This window comes from Ctenopharyngodon idella, chromosome 22 (assembly GCF_019924925.1).
Source record: "Ctenopharyngodon idella isolate HZGC_01 chromosome 22, HZGC01, whole genome shotgun sequence".
NCBI lineage: Eukaryota > Metazoa > Chordata > Actinopteri > Cypriniformes > Xenocyprididae > Ctenopharyngodon > Ctenopharyngodon idella.
In genome coordinates, this window is record NC_067241.1 from 25,279,823 (window position 1) to 25,307,237 (window position 27,415).

The following is a 27,415-nucleotide window of genomic DNA, read 5'->3' on the forward strand; positions in this document are numbered from 1 at the left end:
TTACACCTGTATTTAGCGCCATCCACTTGATCAGATTGATGAAAACGCTTCTTAATACCAGGTGTAAACAGGGCCTCAGACACCTTTTAAATACAACTTTGTTTACTCTGTTTATTCTAGCAAAGAACCACAAAGTTAAACAAATGTAAAAGAACCAATCACAGTTCACTATTATACATGAAATTTAGGGCCAGGTAAAGATGACTTAAAAAAAAAACTCTTACTTGCTACTAAGTGCCTCGAACAAACATACCGTTCAAAATTCTGGAATCAGTAGGATTTTTTTTCAATGTTTTCGAAAGAAGTCTCTTCACCAAGGCTGCATTTATTTGATCAAAAAAAAAAGTAAAAACAGCAATATTGTGAAATATTATTACAGTTTAAAGAAAATTCTATTATAATATATGTTAAAATTTAGTTTTGATTTGATGTTCAAGAAACAATTCTTATTATTATCAGTGTTGAAAACAGTTGTGCTGCTTAAAGGGGACATCAGATGCCAATTTTCCACAAGTTAGGATGATTCTTTAGGGTCTTCATGAAAAGTCTATAACATACTTTGATTAAAATTTCTGAATAGTTGTGTAAAAAAACACCCTTTTTACCTTGTCAAAAACAGCTCTGTTCACAGCGAGCCGTTTCGGTGCATGTCCCTTTAAATGATAATGAGCTACCATTCACCCCACCCCTATCTTCCGCGGGCGGGCTGTAAACACTATTCGGCAGGTATTGCACTGAACTCACCATTTTTATTTATGCACTTATAAATGCTAAAAAACGATTAAAATACATTTGAAAATTACTTGTTAGTCATTAACTAACACCTTTATAAACCTTATTGTAGTGTTACCATGTCATCTTTACATAAAATGTACACAGTTTGTAATAAGACAATCACCTTAATGCATTGTTCATTATAAACGTGCAGTTATGAATTACAGTGAGAAGGTTCTAAATAGAAATGACGACATATATGTTTGTTCGACTGTATTATTTTGATAATGAACAAGCTGCGATGTCACGTTTGCAGTTCTTTGTTGTATGCCTGAGGCGCCGGCGCGATCAAACAGCAGTCTTTGCAAGGGACTTGCTAATCGTCATGGCAATGGTTCGTGGTCTCTTTAGAGACATTCTTGTCGAAACAATGGCGGATTGTTTCCAGCTCACTCGGGTCTATGCTAAAACGGCAGTGTCCGTCAACAGTCGTGGGAGGGGCCTGTGCAAATTTACGTCACTTTACCAAGAATCTGTGAACGGCTGGATCTGACAAAGTGTTTATGATTTGTGGGGATTAAAAAAAACACTGGGTGGATTTTTATCATTATAGGGTGGATGTGTAGACACACTGCCAACACACATTTATGTCCAAACACCATGTAAAAGTGAATTTTGCATCCGATGTCCCTTTTAATATATATATATATTTTTTTTTTTCAGGATTCTTTGTTGAATAGAAAGTTTGAAGAGCAGCATTTATTTGAAATGGAAATCTTTTGTAACATTATAAATGTCTTTTTTTAATCAATTTAATTAATTCTTGCTGAGTAAAAGTATTAATTTCTTTCAAAAACAATCTTACTGACCCCAAACTTTTGAATGGTAGTGTATAAATATCTTGTGCTAAACAGAGCAGCCCATTATCTCGTAAACACAACTTTGTTCCCTCACAGACTAAAACTCGTGTCCACCCTGACTTTTGAAAAATGCATAAAGCCAGACAAATCACACTGCAGCTTGCTGTTTTAAATAAAACTAAGCAACAAATAAGCCTACCTGTGCCTACTCTCATCTAGCTCACTGTATGTCCCTGGAGGAATAGTTGAACAGTGTGAGGCCTAAGTGCTGCTTTAGCTCTTATAGAAATACTGTGGTTTAAGAGAGAACGCTAGACCATAAATCCAGCTGACATGTATGAAAGAATGAAGAGAAAAATGATGAAGTGATGTGGGAATATCAACATTTTTCAACACACCACAGACTTTTGTCAAGCAATAAACTGGGCAACGGCCAATTAAAGAACTTCACAATGAAAGAGATGACCTTATATATGCTGCAACATGCCAAAACTTCACCCAAAAATGAAAATGTATGATCTTCTTTCTTAAGTGGGGCACAAAAAGTTAAAAATTGGTCTCTTTAAAGCTGCTTTCAAATGCTGAACATCAAAGGTTTCTATTTACAGCATATTTTAACTAGTGTCGAGCATTGTAGCCAATCACAATCGTATCTGTTGAACGGCCTATCAGAGGTGCTAGTCATTAAGTTAGTCAGAATCCTCTTAACACCACTGAACACTCACAAGGTTTTGTTTTGTTCAACGCAAGCCGCATGCTTGCGAATCCTTAAAGTGTAAACACAATGTAAATAACGGTTGCTGCACACTTTTTAATGTCACATTTAAGGCTTTTTAAGACCTTTTTAAGACCTGAAGAAATAGAAATTACTATACATTAGGGGTGTGCAATATTGACAAAAAATTGTATCTCAATATTTTTAAAGTCGTTTTAAAAGCATTATTTGCCACCTTAAATTGATTTCCAGGGGCATTTTTACCTACATAATGACATTTTTTAAAACTTATTAGATGTATGCATCACCTTTTAGGTCAAATTCTAACATTCAAATTAAATACTATTAGAATAATAGCACAGTATAGGGCTGTTATTACCAATCAAATGAAATCATTAAATCAACAAAATCCATCTTTGCAATGCAGAGGTGATACAGAAGCAGCATGGGAAGTGGCATTAATATATTTACACAGCATTTACAATTTGTCTACATAAATTTAATTCAATATTTAAATATGAAATTGTTTCTAATTTTTTAATTAAAATGTACTTTAAATATGAAACTAAACTGCCAGTAGGGGGCAGCAAGTCACTGTTTTAATGAGTGAGTCATTCATTCAACCGACGTTTAGACGTTCAAACGACTGATTCATTCAGAAACGAAGCAAGTGACCGTCTTTATTGAATAGGTCAGTGAATCATTAATTAAACTGATTCGTTCAAAACGCGGATTCAGTCAATATATAAACATTTCTGTCTGTTGCACGGAGACTGTTCTGCTGTTCTTCATTTCGAAATTTTCATTGGCAAAATGAAGAAAAACAAACAATATTGAAAAAATTGTGTCTAAAATGTAACTCACAATGTTAACTTATTGTTCATTTAACTGTTGTATAAAATATCACATTTGCAATCGTTTGATTTGAGGAAAACGGCACACTTGCTCGTGTGATATTGTATAACTACATCATTTCATATGATATAATTATAAGACAAAAACTCATCGGTGCAAAAATGCCCATGTCTCTTGAATTTTGAGGGCATATAACTGCATACATCATGCAGTTATATGCCTTAAATTTTAAAAATCTAATTTAAGACTTTTTAAGGATCTGCAGGAACCCTGAAATAAGAGATTCATTGTACAATTAAGGCAGCTTTTTTATAACGGGAGTTCTCACGACAGTGCAGAATTCACTGAGCTTGCGCTTTAAAGATTGACAGCCTTAGTGATTATAATATCACTCTTGCTTCCTGTTTATTAACCATTCACAATCAGAATACAAGTTTAGTTTTTCATGCTGCTAAGTACACTGCAAAGTTTCTGGATTGACAACCATATTTAAAAGCGCAATTGAATCGGAAATGGCGATGATTGACAGTGATAACCAATTGACAAGACACATTGTACTTAAAGGATTAGTTCACTTTCAAATGAAAATTAGCCAAAGCTTTACTCACCCTCAAGCCATCCTAGGTATATATGACTTTCTTGTTTCTGATAAAGACAATTGGAGAAATATTAATAAATATCCTGACGCATCTGAGCTTTTTAAGGCAGTAATGCGCTACCAAACAAGTATGAGCTGAAGAAAGTGTCTCCATCCACATCCATCCATCATAAACATACTCCACACAGCTCCAGAGGGGTTAATAAAGGCCTTCTGAAGCGAAGCGATGTGTTTGTGTAAAAAATAATATCCATATTTAACAAGTTATGAAGTAAAATATCCAGCTTCCGCCAGACCGCCGTCCGTATTCTTCAAAAAGCTTACGCTGTATGTCCTACGCCATCCCTATTCAACTTACGGAACTGACGCAACACCAGTTCCGTTTTTTTTTCGTAATTTGAATACGGAAGGCAGTCTGGAGGAAGCTGGATATTTTACTTCATAACTTGTTAAATATGAATTTTTTTTTTTTTTTTTTTACACAAACGCATTGCTTCACTTCAGAAGGCCTTTATTGACCCTCCGGGACCGTGTGGAGTATGTTTATGATGGATGGATGTGAATGGAGACACTTTCTTCAGCTCATACTTGTTTGGTAGCGCATTACTGCCGTTATAAAGCTCGGATGCGTCAGGATATTTATTTATATCTCTCCAATTGTGTTCATCAGAAAGAAGAAAGTTAAGTCATATACACCTAGGATGGCTTGAGGGTGAGTAAAGCTTGGGCTAATTTTCATTTGAAAGTGAATTAATCCTTTAATTCAACAGTTATGCTCTGGACTGAAAATTGGTAACGAGAACCACAAAATTTTACTGGTATTGGTACAACCATACATACAAATTTGTAATGACACAATGGTGAGCAAGTGACTTTCAGAATTTTAATTATTTGATGAACTATCCCATTAACACAAAAGATAAAATAAATGAGCTGCATTGTTGTTTTTACATTTTCACCACATGAGGACCCTGATGTTGTAATGACAGCATTCAAGCATACTGGAAACAGAGCTAAAAATAAATGGATAAGATTCATAGCAGTTTTCCAACAACCCTCCCGAAGGCCTGTTTGTTCCTTCAGAGCCTCAGTGTGTAATGTTTAACAAGCTCTGGCTGGGACACTGTGGTCTTTTTCCATCATTGGGTCTCACCTCAGTGAAATAAAGAGAGATTTGTGATGTTCGAGTGAAAGTTTACCTTGGGCTGACGTGAATGGTCCTTCTGAGGAGGTCTAGCTGTTTTGCGTGGTGTCAGCGCAGTGGGTCCACCCATCACTAATGCAGTCACAACCGGCTCTACTAGCACCTTAGCCAAGCACTTAGCTTATGCACTTAACACAGGCAATTATGCATGCCTTTAAACAGCGTTTTTTTGTGCTTGAACACCTGACAGTGAATAATGCTGTGTACGTGCTTCAGTTTATGACATATGGACATACAATGAAGTCCATTAAGACTTCCTGTGGCTGTCACTCTATGAAGTATATGTGGAAAAATATTGCCTGGTCAGTGTTGGTTCAGTAATACACCAACTAGTGCCTTCATTCTAAATGATATATTTCTATGTCCCAATTGACTGTATGTTGAAAATAGTAAGTCAAAGGTTGTCAGTGTCACACACTATTCCCAGGAGATTTTTTAAACTGCTTTCGTGGAGGGTTTTTATTAGCTAATATCAGCCACAAGCCCACATGGATAAGGAGTTTGTGACTGTTCCCTTTTAATTTTTTCCAGTCGCATGAAACTGACATGGAAAACTAGGCTAAAGCTGAATTTAGCTTTAGCCCAAAGCTTATGAAAACACAAATGGTACATTACAAAATATCAACTACATCAAAAATTTAAAATGTAATTTATTCCTGTGAGGTCAAAGCTGAATTTTCAGCATCATTACTCCAGTCTTCAGCGTCACATGATCCTTTAGAAATTATTCTAATAGGCTGATTTGATGCTCAAGAAACATTTATTATATTTTTGTGGAAACTGTGATATATTTTTATTCAAGATGATTTGATGAATAGAAAGTTCAAAAGAACAGCATTTATTTGAAATAAAAATCTTTTGTAACTATGTATTTACTGTCATCAATTTAATACTTCCTTGCTGAATAAAAGTATTAATTTCTTTAAAAAAAAAAAAAAAAAATTTGAACAGTAATGTATAAACAGAAGTACTTAAAGGAACACTCCACTTTTCTTTTTAAAATAGGCTCATTTTCCAACTCTCCTAGAGTTAAACAGTTGAGTTTTACAGTTTTCGAATCCATTCAGCCGATCTCCGGGTCTGGCGGTACCACTTTTAGCATAGCTTAGCATAGTTCATTGAATCTGATTAGACCGTTAGCATCTCGCTCAAAAATGACCAAAGAGTTTCGATATTTTTCCTATTTAAAACTTGACTCTTCTGTAGTAACATCGTGTACTAAGACCGACGGAAAATGAAAAGTTGCGATTTTCTAGGCCGATATGGTTAGGAACTGTACTCTCATTCCGCCGTAATAATCAAGGAACTTTGCTGCCATACCATGGGTTCAGCAGGCGCAATGATATTACGCAGCGCCTGTGACCCCCTGCTTGCACAGGGAGCGTGCCTTGCAACCATGGAGTCATTTGTGAGAGACGCTGCGCAATATCATTGTTTAAATAGGAAGTTTTAAATAGGAAAAATATCAAAACTCTTTGGTCATTTTTGAGCAAGATGCTAACGGTCTAATCAGATTCAATGAACTATGCTAAGCTATGCTAAACGTGGTACCGCCAGACCCGGAGATCGGCTGAATGGATTCGAAAATGGTAAAACTCAACTGTTTAACTCTAGGGGAGTTGGAAAATGAGCCTATTTTCAAAAAAAGTGGAGTGTTCCTTTAAATATCATTAAATTCCAGAAGAAAGAGGTCCTCCAATCATAATACTACACTTCCTTGGCCATGTAAGCATGTAGGTCATAACTGCATATATTTAATGTGTGCATTCTTTAAAAAATATACTGATCTGTCTATGCAACAAGACATATGGATAGAGAACATGAATATCCTGAGAGGTTGTGCACATGAAGCTAAACAGATGTAAGCGATCATCAAGAATCTGTCTCTGTATGGTTTCAAAGTCTAGCGATGTCATAAGTCTCCGATTAGGTTGACATACTTTTTTAAACATATTAAAAGAAAATCAACAAGGAGAAGACAGTTTTACTGAAACGTAGTAGTACCATATAAACATTGTAGAGATATCCCTGCATGCAACAGTGCTGGCCAAGAAGTGGCTGAAGATAACATGCTCCTCAGTGGTCATAACATGGCTTGCAGCGATTTCCTCTTTACTGACCAAAGCTGGAACAAACAACATCCCGAGTCCTCAGCCAACTTCTCCACTTAATTACAAGGCTCAGCAGTTAGGCCATGAAAATCTCTCTCCCTCCTCTTTTTTTCCCCTTCCACCATCTTTATTTTTCCCTCTTCCACCATAACACTAAACTCAGTGAGTGGATCTTTCATAGGAGGGTTCACATCTCATGGTCCATGGAGCAAAACCCAGCCAGTAAACACAGTAATTTAAAGCCAGTCTCCTGGTTCAGTGTAATCATCAGTATTGCAGAGGAGGCCTCAGACTGGATAACTCCAAATCTATGTAGGAGGACAACAACAACTCTTTGCATCCACATAATGACGTTTAGCAAGCCTACATGAAGTTCTGGTAGTAACACACTGGGTTGATTACAGATTAATGACATCTCTCTGAAACAGTGTGCTAAAAGTATCAATTATTGTATAGCTATTGAATTAGCTAGTTGTACAATATAGGGACACATAATATTAAAGCTCTGGCTGATATGAAAAGCTGATAATTATTTTCATGTTAAATTACAATTCTAGACAATTCTGTTTAAACAAATATACCAATTTGGAGCAGACGTCACAGTTACGTCACTTGCAGCTGCATGAGTAGAGTTGTCAAAAGTACCGACTTCGGTACCAAGTCGGTACTGAAATGTTAAAAATGTGATGCTTTGAGTGCTGTTGAGCGGATTCGTAAACACCTCTGATTGGCCATTGTGTTGACGCGCTCATCAGATATGTCTGTGATGCATGGGATTGTTTGAACGCACATGGAAGTGTTTGAATTTGAAAGCGTTTTGAAAGCAGAAGTAGTTAAAAGCAGACGTCTATCAGTGGAATGGTCCGCGATAGACGCCTGCTTTCAAACGCTCCCATGTGTATCTGTGTAAGCGCTCGATGAAGAGCGTCATTGATGATTATTTACAACATATTTTTGAAGCGTTGATCATTGAAGCCAATCACAGACATATCTGTTGAGCTCGTGAACACAATGGCCAATCAAAGGTGTTTACGAATCCGCTCAACGGCGCTTAAAGTGTCACATTTTTGAAATTTCAGTACCAACTTGGTACCGAAGTCGGTACTTTTGACAACATAGTGGTGGCAGAAAAATAGCGGTAACAAGTGGAAGAAACTGGGCAAAATCCACAGAATAAGAGAAAAAAGTTTTGATGTGCCTTTGGATGTCAAAATCGGAGTCTACATTTTTATAGAATACCGTCGTTGAAGACGTCCTTTGAAGCTAAATGCAGACGTTTATGTTGCAAGTCACATACTGGACTGATGAAACCTGCAATGATTAGTCTACTATTAAAGCATGAATTTGATGTAAACAGTAACACAGTGTCTACACCAGATGCAACTTATTTCGCGTCGCATCGCGCCGTGCCGCAAAAGCTAAAAGCTGTCTACACTAAACACGACAAACCGATCGTTGCAAAGCACTTGGACTACGTCAGAAATAGAACGGTGAATCTGTTTACTGTGTGGAATTTGTTCTGTTGCGTCGCGCCGCATCCAGTGTAGACAATATTACTGATTATAATGGGTTCAATTATCATTTGACGCATCGCATCACGACGCTCGCGTAGGGTGTAAACATGAAGTCTAATATTCACATATGCAGTTCATAGTGGACATATATTATATGAAATACAGCATGAAATAATATTTAAACCTGTAACATTTTACATAGATAACTTTCAAAAATAGCCTATAACATTTTTATTTTACAATTCTGACGTTTTTTCTTGCATTTGCGTGTTTATTTCTCCCAGTTCAGACTTTATAACTTGCAATTGTGAGTTTATATCACAATTTGAGGGGAAAAAAGTCAGAATTGCGGGATATAAACTTGCAATTCTGAGGAGAAAAAAAAGACAGATTAACGAGTATATCTCACATTGTGAGATATACTCGTTAATCTGTCTTTTTTTCCCCCTCAGAATTGCAAACTCGAAATTAACTTGGGCCTATTTTATTCTTTTATTCCGTGGCTTCCATAGACTGCTACTGCAGAACTGTCATTTTCTGCCACTATGTAGGCTCCGCCCACAAAAAACATCGCTGTTTGCAAACACAAAATAGGTCTATAAAATAAAATAAAAACTAAAATCTGGGGCTATAACCAGTTTTGGGGAAAGTTACTTTTAAAAGTAATGCATTAAATTTTTGCACTACTCCTTGAAAAAAGTAACTTACTTTTTATGGAATGTAAAGCATTAGGTTACTTTTACGTTACTCTTACACCTTACTCCCGATTTCTCTCAACATGGGGACAGGAGAGGCGTCAGTCAATAAATGGGAAAACAAAGTATCTTGCATTACTTGTTTAAAAATAATGTAAATTTACAAGTAATGCGATACTTTACTAGTTACTTGAAAAAAGTAACCTGATTACATTACTCTGATTACTTGCATTACCCCAACACTGGCTGCAACTATTATTTTGATAAGCGATTAATCTGGCAATAAAAACGAAGGGTGCTCCGATCGATCGGCGAAAATCTTGTTATATAGTTTGATCGGTGGCCTCTACAAAGGCGGTTCAGAAGAACCGATCAGATGACGCAAAACTTGCGAGATAATTTTTCATATGCGCAGCTAAAATTGCTTCACTACATTCACTGCTCTGGCAGTTCTATCAGGTGTCTGAAAAGGACAATAAATTTACAACGTCATTGTGGAGACCTTGCAATGACAGCAAGAAACTAGGGCTTTGTGATTTTAGTGAATTTCTTTCCTTCATTTAAGCAGTAAAAGTCCCCTAAAAACACAAACTTTGTATAACAAGGATTAGGCACTAAGAAGATAAGCAACCAGCAGTGTGTACATGGCCTTCCACTACTGTTATGGTTAGTAGGACATGGAACATAGAAGTTATATTAGATTAGAATATTTTAGAGGTTTATTTTTCTTTAAAGAGATAATCACACAGCCATTTTCATGAGCAGACATTCTAGAAAAAAAATGTGCGTCAAAATCAAATGAAAGAGTATATAGCTGTGATGACAGACCGCAGAAATTCACTCTAATTCTATCAGCAGAACACTGCTGTCACTATCCCATAATAATGACACGCAGCAGATTCACGGAGACCATGGGAAATGGTTACAAAACCCCTTTATGCCTCTTGCCCTAAAGGCACAGGCCTGGCATAGGAACGCATCATTTCTTCATTTATGAGTATGTTTAGTTTAATTTCTTGTCAGGAAATCCATTAACTTTTTCACCCGTCTGTGTGGAATACAGCTAATTCTGCAACAAAATAGAAACTGTAACACCCTCAAGACAGGGAGTGAATCTTCAGCCAAGGCTGACACAAGCCAACACGATAGCAAGAAATTCATTCATCTTTTTACTCATTTTATCTTCTTTTATCATACTTTTATGAATATTTGAGTGTCACGAACATACAAATGAAACAAATGATTTGTTTTACAAGCAGCCGCATTGTTCCTTTGGCTGAGACTCAGAAGGCAGAGATTAGCTTAAGAATTATTCAATGACAACAGAATCAAATCAGAAATATGCTGTGAGCTTTTTAAAAGTATTTTAGCCCTGATTTGACTTTGAACACAGCATTAGAGATAAGACAAGTGCTGGAACATCCTCTCAGCAAGAATGTCTTTGAACCAACTCCAAATCCAAGAAAACATTCCCTTCATTCAGCAGTAAATTCAGCTGTATACTTACTGAAAGTTGTTACATAAACACAAACCTCTGCCATGAACAAGTCCAGTGTGCATTTATTTTTACAGGTGAAGCGGGTAATTTTATGTTAATGGGGACATATCATGAAAATCTGGCTTTTTTCCGTGTTCAAGTGCTATAATCGGGTTGATGAGTTGAATCAACTCCACAGCAACTACATAAATTTATCCACTAACCATTCAGAAATGCCCAGTTTCATTCTAAAAGTTGTAACTTCTTCCTGAGTCTCTCCATCAGTGTCCGACTCCGGTTTGAACAATGTAAGGCTGAACACCGTTACTGACAATCCTCATTTTGGCTGCATGAGATTCTCCAGTTTTGTTGTTGTTGAGCAACCGAAGCGTGAGCTGTTAAAGCTCCGCCCTCTTTTACAAGCTATAATAAATGATCTGTGGGGTATTTTGAGCTGAAACTTCACAGACACATTCTGGGGACACCAGAGACCTATATTACATTTTGTAAAAGGGGCATAATAGGTCCCCTTTAAAATATTTTTGTAATATGTTAGAATATTAAAATATGATCTTTTATCAATTCAATGTGTGGAGACTCCAAAAAGTGTAAGGGTCGATGACAAATAAAGAGCATCATATCATATTCTGATAAAGAAAAGAGAAGATCTTTTAAATCTTTTAATTTTGTTGAGCAGTATACATTACTAGTTTATAGTAACATAATCTTTGTATTTAATTTTGTTTCATATGGTTTTGAAAAGCACTTATGTTTTAAAAGTTTCATTTTAATGACTCTAAAATGACATCTAAAGTTACCATAAAGTAAAAAAGTAAAAACACACATGAGTGTACAAATCTTACACATTAAAATACACATCTTAAAATCTATTTTTTTAAATGGAAAACTTTTTTTTTTTTTTTTTTTTTTTAATGATCTATTTGTCTCTGTACATTAAACTTGAATAATAGTCTTAAGATGATGTGAAAAAATACACACTTTGCTTTTAAGAAACAACTATTCAACTGTGTCTGTCACTATCTGTGAGCTACAGCAGTCTTCGCATGCCTTAGATGCTCTGTCCTCAGCTATTTTAAGCACAGATGTAGTGGTAGTTATAAATTGATCAGTTGATCAAGCAGAATTATTCTCAAAGCCAATGGGATTAAGGGATTATGGAGCAGGCATAACTGGAGGGGAGGGGTGTGTTGAGTCAGTCCAGCATCCCACCATCTCTCTCTCTTCCCCCCACTCTCTTCATTATCCCGATCATTTGAGATTTGGGGAAAGAAGGGGGTGATTCTGCATTGAGAGGTGTAATCCTCCTTTCTCTCTGAGGGTGTGATTGAAGTGAGAGGCAGATGCTTGGGATCTACACTTGAAAGGGGCTTGTTACCCGTGCAATGGTTTGGCCTCATTGATTTTAGCCATGGCATAGATCTTTTACAGCTTCCTGCCAAATAAGGTTAACTCAGCCAGCTTGTATTACTGTACAGCGGTGCCTGCAAGTGGAACTGAGTGCAAACTAACCACATTTAAAGCCATTATAAGCGTGAAAGACTGTGTTAAATAGCACCACTATTGCCTTACAAGTAATTCACTCATGCACGTGGAATAATGACAATTTGCACTTTTGCATGCATTTTCAGGGCTTGGGTTTATGCATGGCAAGATGAAGTGTGCGCCATTAGGCTTCCCAAACCCAACTGGACAAGCAAACAGATCATCCAACCCTAAACTGCATTGGTTGAGTCAGAACACACACCAATTTTGAAAGTGTTTAAGGATCAATTACATGAAGTCCCTTTTTTGGTTCAGGTCTATTAATTTATTCAAAAATACAATTAAAGTGCTATTCATACATGTAATGACTTCAAATACAAAAGTGATCAACCAAAAATATTGGGCCGAAAACTGTGACATTTAACTAGCACTTCTCTGATGGCACATATTGACTGTGTCAGCGTCTATTTCGTGCACATAACATGGATAAACTACAACAGGTAAACATGTCAGCTGTGTGGACGCTAGGGCTGGGTTAACAATATTGATTTCTCGTTTTTAATGGATCTTCATTTTGATGGACCGAGTTCACTAAACAGTAACCAGTTCACTAAACATTATTTGTAGCACTTCCTATCCAAAAATCGCAATAAACTTTGTTCTTTATTACTTTTGATATGAAAAGTCTCAGCTTTCAAATTCTGTCAATTTTATAGTGAAATACAAACAATAAATGTGCTCTTTAATATGGCGTGGCAGCAGCAGGCGCAATGATATTACGCAGCGTCTCTCACAAATGTCTCCATGGTTGCAAGGCACACTCCCAGTGCAAGCAGGGGGTCACAGACGCTGCGTAATATCATTGCGCCTGCTGCACCCATGGTACGGCAGCAAAGTTCCTTGATCATTACGCCGGAATGACAGTATAGTTCCTAGTCATATCAGCCTAGAAAACTTTTAATTTTCCTTCGGTCTTAGTACACAATGTAACTACAGAAGAGTCAAGTTTTAAATAGGAAAAATATTGAAACTCTTTGGTCATTTTTTAACGCGATGCTAACGGTCTAATCAGATTCAATGAACTATGCTAAGCTATGCTAAAAGTGGTACCGCCAGACCCGGAGATCGGCTGAATGGATTCGAAAACGGTAAAACTCAACTGTTTAACTCTAGGGGAGCTGGAAAATGAGCCTATTTTCAAAAAAGTGGAGTGTTCCTTTAAACTAGTAAAAATACCTCTAGAAAGGAGCATTTTGTTAGATGTAATGTAAGTCTCTGGTGTCCCCAGAATGTGTCTGTGAAGTTTCAGCTCAAAACACCCCACAGATCATTTATTATACCTTGTAAAATTTGCCCCTATTTGGGTGTGAGCAAAAACACGCCGTTTTTGTGTGTGTCCCTTTAAATGCAAATGAGCTGCAAAATGCAAAATGATGATTATCAGTAACTTTGTTCAGCCTTACATTGTTCAAACCGGAGTCGGACACTGATGACAACTTTTAGAATGAAACTGGACGTTTCTGAATGGTTAGTGGATAAATTTATGTAGTTGCTGTGGAGTTGATTCAACTCATCGACTAGCATGTGCCGTCTTGTTAATATTTTGTGCAAATCCAGCTTCGAATTGACCCTCATTTGTGAAGCAGTCCGGCGTAAAATGACGGCATGGTAACAACACTCTACTACAACAACTCTTCCTCTTCTCTAAAGCAGCCCAACATGGCTGACCCTTTGTTGTGTGTTCTCGGGGGCGGGGTTTATGTACATTTTAGGGTTAGTGATGTCACCAACCCGGGAAGAAGCTCGTTGTAGTCCCTACCAGCAGTTTGTTGTAGTCCTTAAACAGAGAATTCTTTAAAGAAAATGTCTCACTTTGCATTGAACTTTGAGCGTTGTAACTTTGCAGATGTTGTTTATGCTCAAACAGCAACATTACACACTAACTAAAGTTAAAAAAGTTATTTAAAAGACCCCTTTAAATATATGCACTACATTATATTTTTTTGTTAACCTGTTGTCTTCATTATTTAATGTATGTTTGAATAAATCTGTAATGAAAACAAGTTATTACAGCCACCATTTAAATATTTATATTTCAACAACAAAAAAATAAAAAAAGTTTATATAAAAACTGCCTTATGTGCAATTTAAATGTTTATATGCAACTCTGTTTTTTTTATTATCATAATGAAGAAAAGAGCCTCATTAGAAGAATGAGATAATTTGACATTTTATGACAAGGTAAGATTAGTTTATGTTGTAAAATGTCATGTGGTGCAACTCTAGGAAAACTATAATTCAATCATTCATAACACTGTTTCAACATTGTTGTATATTTGAGCAGTCTGACATGTCAACTTCTAACTCAACTAATGCACGTTTTTAGCTGAACAATGGTAGAGAAGTAAGCGTTTGGGAAACCTACACAAAGCACTGATAATATATGATAGTGTTTCTATTTTCAAAACAGTAGGAGGCCTATTTTGAGATTAGCCACAAAAATATACAGCCACATATTTGAAAACCCAAATAAAACTGTTATTGATGATATACTTTATACTATAGTATTGTTATTTGTCTTGCTTTATTCATGTCACACTTCCACACAACAACTTAGATGCTTTACTTTCAGTAAGACAAGGCAATTACAATAATGGGGTGAAGCTAGCTGCACAGATGGACTGGCTGTTACCATCTGCACTGTGGTCTGTGAGCAATTAACTAACTAGCTGAGGTAAACAGATAATGAACTATACCACTGATCCATGACATCCAGTGAAATCTTAGTCATAACAACAACTTTCCGTAGGCACTTAAAGGCATAGTTCAAACAAAAATGAAAATTTTGTCAGCATTTACTCACCCTCAAGTTGTTCCAAACCTGTATAAATTTCTTTGTCCTGTTGAACACAAAGGAAGATATTTGGAAGAATGTTTGTAACCAAGCAGATCTCGCCCCCCATTGACTACCATCATTTTTTTTCCTACTATGATAGTCAATGGGGGGGACGAGATCTGCTTGGTTGCAAACATTCTTCCAAATATCTTCCTTTGTGTTCAGCAGAACAAAAAAATGTATACAGGTTTGGAACAACTTGAGGGTGAGTAAATGCTGACAAAATTTTCATTTTTGGGCAAACTATCCCTTTAAACTTACATACGCAAATGTATAAAACTATACTCTAACAACCCATTACATTATATTTCAACAAGAGATGTATATAAAAATGTGCATAAAAATAATATAAAAAGAAGAAGAAAATAATGCTACTGAAATCCTGTCTCAAAAACTGCCTTTTCTCCCCCTTTAAGCTGCTGCCCACCAAAAGGTTGTTGGCCAACTCTGGTACAATTGCTTTGCTTCAGTAGTCGCAGCTAATATCCTCTCACCCAAACAAATATGTGAGTCACTGTGCGGATGTCCACAGATAAAGCCAATATATTGTCAAAAGGACCCCAGGTCAAACCCCCTCCAGTGGCTTGTAACATTTCAGCTAATGGATTGGGCAAAATGAGAGCAGATGCAGCTGTCATGTCAGGCTGCCTGTCTGTGACACAGACCCGGCTTACTGTACTTACATGGAGCCATGTTTCATATGGCTGGCATAGCTCTGCAGGGGACAATGGCAAGTGGCATATGTCAAATCACCTCCTTTATAGTTCATCCAAAAATGAGAATTCTGTCATTATTTTGTTCATGCTTATCTTGTTCAAACCCACACAATGTAATTTTTTTCTGTGAAAGATTTTTGAAAAATCTTCATGCCACTCTTTTCCATACAATGACAGTTCAGCTGCAAATACGACACTCAAAATTAACATAAAAGTGGTCTATGAAGTGTATGTGCTATGTTCCAAGATTACAAAACTTTAAGTTTATTATTCAGTGATAATCGGTTACCTTTTGATTAATGATTATGTTCACATAGGTCTGATTTGTTTACACATAGCTCAACTCACCAACTCAAAAGATTCTTCAAAACATGTCAAATTATTATTACATGAAGAAAAAAAAAGGGGTTTTGGAACAGCATGAGGGTAAGCAAATAATGACTGCTGGATGAACTATTCTTTGACAGAGTCAAATGTCACAGGAAAAAATAAATAAAACAAGAGATGAAATGTAGCTGATATTACAGGCGAAGAAACTGGAAAACACAAGAGTGTGGACACAAGAAAAGAGTATAAACAAAATTTTAGTTTAGTCTGGTGTCAGATCAGAGAAAACATTTCATATTTTATGAGCTAAGTTCTCCAGATTCACCAAAACCTCACGTAAAAACTCCATACATGGCCTCCACAGGAAAGCACACTTATGTCACAGCACATATGCAACGCTGAATATTTTTAGCTCAACAACTTGCCACACTTGCATAATATATCATGAACCTCAGTGTGTGTGTGGGTCAGTGGGAGAGAAACTGACCAGCATGTGTGAGTGGGAGACAGTGAAAGTGTTTTGACACATTTGACACTCACTCAAATAAACCGAGAATAAGCAATCACCCACTCTGAAGTGATCATGCTAGCCACAACTGTCCTCGCCACTTAGCACAGGCAACACCTCCACACGCTTCTTAATCTCTGGGCCTGTAAGGGCCTCTGTCAAACCACAGTCTAGATTAAAAATACAGGAAAAGCTCATTCTGGCAAAGTAAACACTTCAACCGTGCACTAATAAAAAGGGTTATTTATGGACAGGGCACAGCTAGGATGGATGTTGGCACACTAGCCTAGCATTTGAGGTTTAGTTTCTCAGCAGGGCATTGAGAACAGAGGTGTACGAAGTCATAGAATATATCTCTTAAAGAAAGAATTAAAGTTATAACATTACAACTAGTGTGGTTTTATAGGCTGTAAAGTAGAGAAAATGTGAGAAAGTTGGTGTATATAAGCTAATCTGAGGGTCGTTAGTGTAAAAGTGTACCCAACAGGAAGAAAAGAGAGGTATGCAAGGCCTTTACACATGAGACCAGAACTAATGAGAAGTCCCGGGTGGGCTTTCTTTTAATACACACCCTCTTTCTCTCTCTCTGACACACACACAAAAACACTCACGCACACACACACACACATACACACACACAAAGACAACGCTGTCGTGGTTTCACAAAGACAACATTATTTTAATATACAAATCTACTGTGGGAAATGTGGGATAGGTAGTGAACTAGCAAATTCAAAATACATTTTCCTGTGCAAAATGCTAGGGTGTGATTTTTAACGAGTTGCTACGTGGTTGCTAGGGTGTTTTGGATGGCTGCTGATTATTTGAGAAATAATCTAACTATGATTTTTTTGAGAAAAATTTGATTTGCGATTAAAAAAAGGTTTGCTCTGCTTGTTTGTTGTGATGCACAATTTGTGATTATATAACAATATGACTATAAAATACTACTACTACTACTACTAATAATGATAAAAATTATTATCATTACTATTATCATAATTATTTTTATACTTAATAAATGTAAATAAAATATTATATTGTAATACAAAAATGACTATTGTAATATTTCACTGTAAAATAACAATTAAACTAATATTTATGTTGTAATTTCTTCATTTTCAAATATGTCAAACCATCAAGCTTTTATTTTGGTTAGAATACCACAAGGAGCCCTTAACACTTCTCTTTTGTTAACAGCAGTACTTCACTTCACTATTATTTTTTTATATAAATCACAGCTTTTGCGATCTGATAATCACGCAAAGCCATATCGCAATTTCGATTCATTTTATTTTGATTAATCCTGGAGCCATTCTATTGTATTCTGCTTGATTGCCCGGACATGGCTATGAGTTTGCTAAAAGGGTATTTTTAGCAAGTTTCTAGGGTGTTCTGGCTGGTTATTGGGGTGTTCAATATGGTCACTTGCAAGATTTTCTGGTTTCTAATTCTGATCTAACCATATCTAACGTGTCAGCAACAGTAATACAAAAGTCATAAACTTTTATCTCACTTGCATTCATTTCAATAACATTCAAATGGTAGTGGGTTAAAGGGTTTGTGAGGTGCTCTGTCCTGGTATACAGTGGGTCGAACTGACCTGAACTACAACAACAATCAAAAGAGCGGGCCAATTTCATAACTCTTTGCAAGCTTTCATCTGTTTGCCAGACTTATTATTAGTGAGCATCTGATCTTCTAACCAATCCTCAGATTACTCGCTGTATGTCCAACAGCTTTGAGGAAACTGACCTTGTCATGGCAGCACTGGCATAACATTAGAAGCAAGAAAGATTTATCATGTTCTTTAATTTTTTAATTTTTTTGTGTGTACCTCAAGGCTTTTTCCACATTCCCACAGATCCTTTGTAAACAAACACTAAATATGATATTGCTACTTCCCATTTTCCAGTTCTGCATAACGTTCTATGTGTGGGCTTGGAAATCATTACTCGGGTTAAGGAAAACAATGACAGAAAGACCAGGGACCAAAAATGTTAAAAATGTAAAGAAATAAAAAAAGAATAGTGGAAAAGGAAAATGTCTGATTATTTTAGGTTTTACACATCCTTTAACTGAAGAATTTCCATAACTTTTCTAGTGTTTTAATCTAATTTAAACATTTTTGATTGCATTTACAAACTTTTCTAGTCGATTAAATATTTTTGAGATGAAAAAATATTTACAAAAACGTCTCATTTGCTAACATCAGTTAATGCATTAACTAACATCAACTAACAATCACCAATATATTCTTACAGCATTTAACCTTTGTTAATATAAGTTAATAAAAATGTTCATGTTCACAGTGCATTAACTAATGTTAACAAATACAACTTTTGATCTTAAAAATGTATTAATAAGCAGTGTTGGGGAAAGTTACTTTTAAATGTAATGAGTTACAATGTTGCATTACTCCCTAAAAATGTAACTAATTGCGATACTTAGTTACTTCATATGGAAAGTAATGCATTATATTACTTTTTCTCAACTGGGCTGGGCTTGCTTTTTTTGTTTTTTGTTTTTTGATAACAACAAAAAAAACCCAGAAGATACATTTCTGGCAAAAGTAAAGGCCCTTTCACAGCAAAAGTGAAATGAATAAGCCTCAGGCTGAAGAAAATGCAAATTCATCATTGTACAGTAAAGAGCGCAGCTCGAACAAACCTTTCAGCTGTGCTGCCATTCTGGATCACAGAAGAATAAGACACAGGAGATGAAGGTTCAACACATGTCATGTTTATCTAAAGTCATTTTTGCTTATTCGTATGGTTGAATTGGATCATCGAAGGTCAGCAGCAAAGACTTTGGTTATTAAAGTGAGATTAAATACATAAAGTATATATGTGTAATTTAACATTTCATTATTGCAGGTTTGCATAATATTCTGTGAGTGCATTTCAATTTATCCATTTTGAAGAATACTGAATCTGTTTTTGTGCAAGTGAGAATTTAGTGTAGACATTTTTCTACACATTTAGTGTAGAACTACAATAACCATCATGTTTACAAGTCACTGCACTTATTCCCCATTTCTCTCAACATATGGACAAGCTGTCAGTCAATAAATGGGAAAACAAAGTAACTCGCGTTACTTACTTGAAAAAGTAACTTTAAAAGTAATGAGATACTTTACTTGTTACTTGAAAAAAGTGACGTCACACTGTTAGTAAATGTTGAGATTAACATTAAGATTAACAAATGGTGTAGAATTGTTCATTGTTTATGTTAACTAATGTGGTTAACTAATGTTAACAATTGTTGAACATAACTAGTAAAATTCATATTCACTGACAAGATTTCATTAAAGGATTAGTTCATTTTAAAATGAAAATTTTTTAAATGATAGTTTAACAAGTTATAAAGAAAATATCTAGCTTCTGCCAGACTACCAGTTGACGTTGCGGCAGTTACGCTTTTTCCGTAATTTGAATACGGAAGGTGTAGGATGTAGCGCAAGCGTTTTGAACTGCAAGAGTTTTACACTTTCTTCGTAAGTTGAAAATGGAAGGCGGTCTGGCGGAAGCTAGATATTTTACTTCATAACTTGTTAAATATGGTTATTTTTCTTACACAAATGCATTGCTTCGCTTCAGAAGGCCTTTATTAACCCCCTGGAGCCGCGTGGAGTACGTTTATGTTGGACGGATGCACTTTCTTCAGCTCATACTCTTTGGTCCCGTTCATATCCATTATAAAGCTCGGATGCATCAGGATATTTATTAATACAACTCAGATTGTGTTCATCAGAAAGAAGAAAGTCATATATGGCTTGAGGGTGAGTAAAGCTTGAGGTAATTTTCATTTTAAAATGAACTAATCCTTTAATTTCTATGACTTTTCCTTGCCTGGAAACCACAATTTTAAATTCCCTAATATGTCAATGTTATATGATCCCTGTTATTTGTATGGAAACGCAAGCCTGTGCGTGTAAAGAAAGGCCTAACGTCATCTAGTTCTAATGGATCGACTTTCGCAAACAAACTGACGCAACCATTAACATGTACAAACTGAATTAGAATAAATCTAGATGTCTTGTGACTCATTTAAAATTCCCTTGCACTCATTCTAGTTGGATATCACGACACGGTACATGAATATGAGGTTGCTTTGTGTTTCTTGGCAGAAGCATGAAACGGTGCAGATGTACCAGATCACTAAAATGCCAAGTTCAGTGCCTTATCGTTAAAAGTCATCTGAAGCCCTCCTGCCACAACGAAACAGACGCTGGGAAGCAGATTCATGACCTCCTAAAATACACGCTCATTAAAAACTCTTGTACCTCACACCTTTCTCTCTGAGCAACATTTAACCAAGTGTTAAAAAAAGCAACAAACTAAAAACTAGAATCTTTCAGTTTTCACTCAGTGACACATATAAGTTAATGACACAGTGCTGATCGAATCGACTGATAGAATCAATATCACAAAACACAAGTTTAAATTCCATACACCGAGACCAGTGTTTTAGGCTAGGCATTTGAATGAGAGGGCCAACCCTTCAGGATCTCTGTCTGCTACCACCTGTTAACCCTGGCCAACACCCTCCAGACCCGTGGTTTCACGCTACAACCATCCCGTTCTGCTCCACACCACACTCCCATAGAACATGAGGTGAGGGGTTAATCTGATATTGTGCTGAAGGAAACTACAAAGCAGCGAGCAGATGGCCATCTTTGAGCAAGGTTTCTGCTAAAACACGAAAGCCAGAGACGGAAACAAGAGAAGCATTTTTGACTTAAACCGCAACATTTTTGGTTTGACATTCATGTCTTTATGCAGATAATGAAGAGATAAAACAGCGCAAATGCACATGTGAGGTAAACCGAACCTTTAAGTGGGTGGATATGGAAAAACCAATAAGGGATGGGTCAAATTTAATAGATATTATTGAATAATATGCTGAATATTGACCTGAAAAAAATCAGCACTTAAGTTTACTTTATTGGCTAAATACAGATGAAGATAGGAAGCCTTTACGGAGTATGAAAAGTGCAATGAACAGTTAGACGAAAGCCATCACAGTCTTTCCCACCACATATCCCTCTGTGAGATCCGGCAGCACAATAACATTTGCTGGATGAGAGACTGTGGGAGTATTTGAACTTCCTCATGACATTTTTTTCCTAAGAGTGAGGGACCTGGGGGGGGTCACACATTAAATATGTACAAGGACAGTTATAATCATGGTACAGCAGGTTTTTGTGTAGTCAAGCTGTAGATTACAACCACATGAGTCACATAAAGTTTTTTTTACAGAAAAAAACTGTAAAAATGCTACAGTAAAAAACGTTAATTGTATGATGTGACCGCACACTCACCAACGTTTCAGCAAAAAGCCTTTGTCAGTTGTGTTACCTTATCATATGAAAAACTGTAAACAGTTTAACATTGTATTATACGTAATTTTACCTTAAAACACTGTCAAATTTATGGTTTTTCTATGTAACAGCTTTGAACTGCTGTATAATTTACAGTAGAAAAAACAATAAAAGGATTATTATATTTTATATATTTTTTGTTATCAGTAAAGGAAATTAGGGTGTTTTGCATTACATTTATTGCATTACTTTAGTGTTGTCGTGTGTTGTCTTTGTATGACCCCGTGGGCCGTCTATATATTGGTCATGTTTTATGGACAGGCTGCTGCTTACGATGAACTCATGAGGTTTTCTACTGTACCATTTGTATAGTTATGGTGGTCATCACTACATTTTAAGGTAAAAAGCAGATTTTGGTACCTCAAAGTAGGTTGGTAAATTAACATTCATTAACCTTAAATTAGCATCACTAAAATATACAGTTGTAAGTTGTAAAAAAGTATATATACAGGCACCAATATGCCGTCCCGTAATATCTGAAACTGTGTCCATATTATACCATATTTTTAATTGTGAATGTCTAGCAACCACAGGTGGCGTTGTTGTTTTTTTTTACCATCAATTTAAGATAATATATATTATATATTTTTTTCTTTTCTTTTCTTTCAGAGTAAATCTGTTAGTCTTCACATATAACCAGATATGGGCCAGTTGCATAAACTTAGCCACTATGTTAAGACTGTGACTTAAAAGATTAGTTCACTTCAGAATTAAAATTTCCTGATAATTTACTCATGCCCATGTCATCCAAGATGTTCATGTCTTTCTTTCTTCAGTTGAAAAGAATGATGCGCCACGCATTACGTTGAAATGTCACGTGTGACGAAAAACTGTTTGTAAACACTGGATCGGTACTTCCACCTACGTAACACATGACCTTTGTAACATGATTACATCATGCGTGCGGATTGCAGAGCAGTGCAAGACGAGCATTTGTGGTTAAAAGGTATATAAATTTTAATTTTTTTTAGAAAACGACCAATCGTTTCTCTAGATAAGACTCTTATTCCTCGTCTGGGATCGTGTAGAGTGCTTTGAAGCTGCACTGAAACTGACATTTGGACCTTTCAACCTGTTGAACCCCAGTGAAGTCCACTATATGGAGAATGTTTTCCTCAAAAACCTTAATTTCTTTTTGACTAAAGAAAGAAAGACATAAACATCTTGGATAACATGGGGGTGAGTAAATTATCAGGAAATTTTAATTCAGAACCGAACTAATCCTTTAACTAGTTCGCTGAACTAGCAGTTGGTTAAGAGGTAATCAGTCTTACTTTTCCAATTCAAATTAGACCAATCTATCTTATGTAACTTACTTTAAAAAGTTAGGACCAGTCTTAAAGAAAAAAAAAACTTAATGACTACCTTAACCGGCCTAACGTCATCTAGTTCCAACTGTTGTTATCGAATTGATGCAACGATTAACATGTACAAAAGGAATTATAATAAATCTAAATCTCTGGTGACTGTTATTTAAAATTCCCCTGCATGATCTAAACTCATTCCAGTAGTAAAATATTCACAACACAGTACAATAATATGAGGCTGCTTTGTGTTTCTTGGCTGAAGCCGTTCGGTGCAGATGTACCAGATCACTAAAATGTCAAGTTCAGTGCCTTACGGTTAAAAGGCATCTGAAGCCCTCCTGCCACAATGAAACACACAGAAGAAGAATGCACCACAAGGCAACAGATGCTGCGAGGCAGATTGATGACCTATAAAATACATGCTCATTAAAACTCTTGTACCTCACACCTTCCTACACTGGGTTTTCATGTAGTTAAGCTTTAACAGTTTCCATGTTGCTGGATATGGATGAAGCCCAGCTTGAATCGCATAATCTAGGTCTGTTAGTGTGACTTCACAAAAACCAGGGCTGCACAAGCTAAGTTTACTGTAGAGACCATTGGAAATGGTTCTATGATCTACTTAGGCTTAAGATGCTTTTGGGAAAGGTACGATTTCAGTCAGAATAAAGTGTTCACATGACATTATAAAAAGACTTTAGTCCGACTGAAATCTTACTTTGAAAGTGCACTTTTTGACAACTAGTCCAGCTGAGCACTGGGATCCAAAGGATTCATTTTCAAATGTGATTTTTAGTTTAGAGAATTACTGTTAAAAGTGCACTCCGTAACTTTTTCTTTACTGACACCTACTGGCCTGGGTGTATGAAGTTTTACTAACTGCTGCTACAATCCTTTGAAACCATTCATCTTGTTTCTTACTTACTTTTTAAAGTACTTGCTGAAAGCTCTGTATAAAATAAACATATTATTAGTGATAGTAATAGTAGTACTTGCAATTTATTCAAATGCATGGCTGGTCAGATGAAGTCAACAAGGTAAGACGGGATGGCCTGTTCCAAGTCGAATCAAGCATCTTTATTTAGAAGGCCGATGTCAAGAATATTCATATTATGTGAGTTTACAACCTTTTAATGATATTTCTCATGTCCACCATTCATTACTTTAACATTTTAATTTAGAAAAATGCACATTTAAGTGCAGCTGTTCATGACAGCAAGTTCACTGATCTACAGGTTTTCATAAAACCTGACCACCTTTTCATAAATATACTGTAATCCGATACATACCAGCGTAAACTAACAATAAAACAACAATTATGAAACAAAACAAACAACCTCTATCCAAATGCAACCTCCGAGACTGAATGAGCTCCTCCATCTAACTAAAAATCAACATGACAATACAGACTACTGACAATTCTTGCTAATTCATGTTAATTTTGACAGTTAGCCTATATATATTGCCATTTAAGCGCTGTTTTCCATTACATTCTCATAATATATATTAAGTGCACTTAATATAAGAGATTGTGGGAGTATTTGAACTTCCTCGTGACATTTTTTCCCTAAGAGACATAGACATAGACATATTCGGGTATATATAAGGTGTTGGCAACTTTTGTGCCTCTCACATAATCTGCGTCTATTGGGTACATTTCATCAGCAACTAACCACAGAAGTTAAAGTGCACGACTGCTGAACACTCTGGCGTTCACATAAATAACAGGTTAAATCTAGCACTCCACAACAGAGTCTAAATGCACAGCAGGTTTGAAATTAACAGTGTTGTTATCTTCTTACCTGCAATTAAAGCGATGAAATCTTCTTTGGAACAAAAAACGCGACGCTTCGCCTCCCACAGACTCGCAGTGATTTGAATCCCGATTAATCCGCACGAGCAAGGAGACTTTCAGTCTATAAACTTCACCGGGAGCGCTTGTGCCCAACCGTGTACACACGTGTGTTTGTCCCTCGCTGTCTGTCTCCACGCAAGGAATGATTTCCTAAAAACGAATGAGTGAAATGAGTCCCTGTGTATTTTTAGAGGCGCAAACTCCGGGAAGCCCGTCTCTTGTCTATCATTCGCGGCTCTGTGTGTGTATTTGGTGAGGAATAACGGGAGGTGAGCGTCAGTTCACAGTAGAGTTATTGTCCGCTAGTGCGACCCGGCGGCCGCTGATGGAAAAGGGCTGGGCTCGCCTAGTAGTCCGTACACAAGAGACCCGAACACAAAAACAGCCGTGATTATTCAGCTAAATGTTTTCTAAGAGTCTACACTTTTAGAGATGCGGTTTGTTTGTTACAATAATAATTAGACAAAGATTTGTTTGTTTGATAATATAACATTTAAACAAAACATGTTTGTTTGTTAATATAACATTTAGACCAAACATGCTTGCTTGTTAATATAACATATAAACAAAAAAATGTAGGCTGTGTTTCTTTGTTTTATATAACACTTAAACAAAAAACGTTTGTTTGTTAATATAACATTTAAACAAAACGTTTGTTTGTTTGTTTATATAACATTTAGACAAAACATGTTTGTTTATTAATATAACATTTAAACAAAAACATGTAGGGCGGTTTGTTCCTTTGTTAATACCGCTTAAACAAAAACATGTTTGTTTGTCTCTTTGTTAATATAACATTTAAACAAAAACATGTTTGTTTGTTTGTTTGTTTGTTAATATAACATTTAGACAAAATGTGTTTGTTTGTTAATATAACATTTAAACAAAAACATGTAGGCATGTTTGTTTCTTTGTTAATATAACACTTAAACAAAAACATGTTTGTTTGTCTCTTTGTTATTATAACATTTAAACAAAAACATGTTTGTTTGTTTGTTTGTTAATATAACATTTAGACAAAACATGTTTGTTTGTTAATATAACATTTAAACAAAAACATGTTTGTTTGTTAATATAACATTTAGACAAAACATGTATGTTTGTTAATATAACATTTAAACAAAAACATGTAGGCATGTTTGTTTCTTTGTTAATATAACACTTAAACAAAAACATGTTTGTTTGTCTCTTTGTTATTATAACATTTAAACAAAAACATGTTTGTTTGTTTGTTTGTTAATATAACATTTAGACAAAACATGTTTGTTTGTTAATATAACATTTAAACAAAAAACATGTTTGTTTGTCTCTTTGTTAATATAACATTTAAACAAAAACATGTTTGTTTGTTAATATAACATTTAGACAAAACATGTATGTTGGTCTCTGTGTTAATATAACATTTAAACAACACTTAGAGATGCGGTTTGTTTGTTACAATAATAATTAGACAGATTTGTTTGTTTGATAATATAAAATTTAAACAAAACATATTTGTTTGTTTGATAATATAACATTTAAACAAAACATGTTTGTTTGTTAATATAACATTTAGACAAAACATGTTTGTTTGTTAATATAACATTTAAACAAAAACATGTAGGCCGGTTTGTTTCTTTGTTAATGTAACACTTAAACAAAAACATGTTTGTTTGTCTATTTGTTAATATAACATTTAAACAAAAACATGTTTGTTTGTTTGTTTGTTAATATAACATTTAGACAAAACATGTTTTTGTTAACATAACATTTAAACGAAAACATGTAGGCATGTTTGTTTCTTTGTTAATATAACACTTAAACAAAAACATGTTTGTTTGTCTTTTTTGTTAATATAACATTTAAACAAAACATGTTTGTTTGTTTATTAAAATATAACATGTATTTATTTTGATTTTAAAATAAAGCACTATATTGTTTGTTAAAATAATGTAACCGGTATTTGTTTGTTTGTTGTTCATTTAGTGAATCATGGATCTGTGAATAGAGTTTAAAAAACAAATAAAATAAAAAGAAATATAGGCCTAATAAATTATAGTAGGGCTAAATAAATACACAATCTATCTATCTATCTATCTATCTATCTTGTTTATTTCACATTCACTTATACCAGCCTGAGTATAGATAAAGCACTGCTAATTCAGGTCTTAACTCATACAATGTAAAATGGAAGCCTC

At 35.5% G+C, this 27,415-nt stretch overlaps 1 protein-coding gene across 1 annotated transcript in view; it reads right to left on the reverse strand.

Annotated features, from left to right (window-relative positions):
* plxnb1a (plexin b1a) overlaps positions 1-25,581 on the reverse strand; it is a 95,481-nt gene extending 69,900 nt beyond the window's left edge. Inside the window, exon 1 of the mRNA XM_051880088.1 lies at positions 25,186-25,581. The gene's annotated coding sequence lies outside the window, so the exon portion shown is untranslated. The remainder of the gene's footprint in view (positions 1-25,185) is intronic.
* Between the last annotated feature and the right edge of the window lie 1,834 nt (positions 25,582-27,415).